At 41.9% G+C, this 2,986-nt stretch overlaps 1 pseudogene; it reads left to right on the top strand.

The window, feature by feature from the left end:
* Positions 1 to 692: 692 nt before the first annotated feature.
* Positions 693 to 1,893, top strand: LOC107134030 (annotated as a pseudogene).
* Positions 1,894 to 2,986: the final 1,093 nt, after the last annotated feature.

Below are 2,986 nucleotides of genomic sequence, written 5' to 3'. Positions count from 1 at the left end.
ATGATGATGCCAATTTCAAATTTTAAAAACTAGTGTTGTTTACTTAAAAAAATCTAAAAATTAAAATATTCTTCATCAGGGTTCAATCCCTAGCACCATCAAAACTGGGGGAAAATGTCCCGTTCAATGCATTCTTTTCACTCCTACACTTTATTTTACTACAATTAACAAAATTAGACATTTAGCCTCATCTTAATTTGGAGGGTGTTTCAATTTTGAGATTAGGTGAAAAAAAGTTATTAAATAGTGATATTCAAATTGCATCTAGTATATTCTAATACACTTTGAATTTGCTACTTAAGTAGGCCGACATGTGGCAAATGAAATTTAATGTTGACAAATGTAGAGTAATGCAAATTAGCCTCAGATACAATAAGTAACAGATAAAAAATTACAGGTAATTGAAATGATGCATGAAGACCTTGGAAAAGACCTTCATGTGCTTCCACACTTTCAATAATCTTCTCCATTGAAAATAAACTCAGTGCTGGTTCTGTAAGTGTCAGAACTTAGAAAGGCAAGAGTGTAACGACCTTTAGTTCTACACTAAGAAATGACTGATTGAGAGGTCAGAGGACAAAGAGGAGTTTGCCTGGAGCCAATGAAATGAAGCATCTATGTCCTGTACCTAATTGAACATGTGGGTCCAAACCTCAAGTGAAAGTCACCCTTGGGGAAATAGCAAGTCCTGGATGACGGCCTGCTTGTCTCCAAACATTGCCACATTGGAACATGGAAAAACAGAATTGGAAGAACAGAAGCACAAGAGAAGGAGAACAAGGTTTTTACTCCAGTTAAATATTCTTTCCAAGGGATTTATCCATTTGTATTTTTCATCACAGAAACCACCTCCACTTTCAATCCCAACCATACAAACCAGAAGGGCAAAGCTATGGATTCTTCTTGCAAATTGAGGTAGATACTAATGGCCACATGGTCCTGGTGGTAGAGAATGGTAGCCCATCAGAGAAGGCTGGTCTTCTGGATGGAGACAGAGTTCCTAAAATCAACAGTATCTTTGTTGATGGGAAGAGCATACGCTGGCGGTGGATCGGGTTAGGAAGAGTAGGAATTCAGTGACTTTACTAGTTCTGGATGAAGATTCCTATGAGAAAGCCTTAAAAAATGGGTAGACTTGAAAGAGTTGGGTCAAATCCAGAAGAAGCTGGGCTCAAATGATGAGAAACTAGTCCTTGTGGTGAATGGAGCAGTGGAGACTTGGATCCAGCCACGGCTCTGCTGCCTTGTGAAGGAGGGGAACACCTCTGGTGTCTCTCTAAGAAGTGTCCAAGGTGCAAAGGAAGTGTCCATGACTGGTAACACACCTCAGGGTGTGTCTATAAAAACTGGTGGCCTGGTTGATGATCACCTGAGAAGGAAATGGAAAGAATGTGGAGAATGCCCGCCACCAGGAAGTGGTGGAAAAGGTGACATAAGGAAGCCATGTCCTGTTCCTGCTTGTGGACAAAGAAGCTGGCAAGTGTCAAAGTGAACAGAAGGTACAATTCCAAAGGGAAACACCAGTTTGAAACTCCCGCCCCACTAGGCCTGAGTTGTGGTGAGGAAGAGAAGCGCTGGCTGGCTGTGGATTCTATCTGAAGTCAGGCCCAGAACAGAAACAGGCTGCAAGGACATAGATTCTGGAAGTCCCACTAACACAATTGGCTTGAAGAACAATGATCTTGTAGTTGCTGTGAATGGTGAAACCCTCAAACATGAGTGTGGTGGAAATTATTAGAAAGGGTGGAGACCAGACTTCACTGTTGGTGGTAGACAAAGAGAAAGGTAACATATAGCACTGGCTCATTTTCTCCATTTCTCTACTATCAAAGTTAAGAAATGCCTCACGGTTCTGTCAAAGCGGGTCCAAACCCTATCCCTGGTCCTCTGTAGGTCTCAAGTCCAGACACCATCTGCCGCAGTCCGGCTGCAGCAAAATAACCGGGGGGTGACAAGCAACTTGTGTACATTGATACAGCAGGAATGGGAGCCGTTTATTGCAGGACAGGAGCAGTATTTATACATTCCACACAGCTTATCTAATTAACATAAACTAGATACAGCAGTCAACCAATCAGGAATCTCCACACTTAATGGCTCGCTGGCGTTACTTCACAAACCACTCCCTCTGGCATTTTGCCAGGCGCCATCCAGACTTGTTTACAGACTCTAACATTTGCTAGGTGCCATCCTGACTTGTTTACAGACTCTAACACACCATAGAGGAAGTAGCAGTCATAAGCCTACATACACTCTGCAGGCCGGTTAAAGATTAAAGTGGCTGGGGTTTTCTCTTAAATGTAATTTGGGGGTCCACCTGGTTCATTCATCAAAGAGGTACACAAGGGTGGCTCGGCTGATGTCTCTGGGCTGGAGGATGAGGACATCATCATCAAAGTGAATGTGGTAAATGTGTTATATAAAACCTATGAGAAAGTGGTGGACAGAATCCAGAGCAGGGGGAATAATGTTGCACTCTTTGTCTGTGGAAATAAGGACTATGTTTACTTCTAAGCTAAGAACATTCCTATTGTTTCCTCGATGTCTGACCAACTGGATGTCTGCCCTGATTCCAAATAAAAAATAATGGCAGAGTCAAAGCCAGACTCACACATGGCAAAAGATGGAGCCCACAGTACTGCCTCCAATTTTTCTTCCAATTCTGAAGACACAGAGATGTGATAACAAGAAACAGTCACATTATCTGATAGGATTGCTGCTAAGAATCCAGAAACTGCTTTCTCAAAGCCGCCATCCATTTACTCCTCTGTTAGAGATGACCTCTGCTCTTGTCCTTTGTCTTAGGGGCTGCTATTGCAGATGGCTTTTTTATGGTCAACTTAGGAAGATCTAAGGCAGGAGCCAGATTGTTTTTGTGATCTCCAAGCTTCAACTTAACTTCATTTCTCTAATGATTCTCTTACTTTTATAGTTTCTGTGAACACCAAAAATAATTCATAAATCTATATTTGTGAGAGTTGCTAAT

The sequence above is a fragment of the Marmota marmota genome, unplaced genomic scaffold (genome assembly GCF_001458135.2).
Source record: "Marmota marmota marmota unplaced genomic scaffold, marMar, whole genome shotgun sequence".
In the NCBI taxonomy this organism is placed as follows: Eukaryota; Metazoa; Chordata; class Mammalia; order Rodentia; family Sciuridae; genus Marmota; species Marmota marmota.
This window is presented reverse-complemented; position numbering and strand designations above follow the sequence as displayed.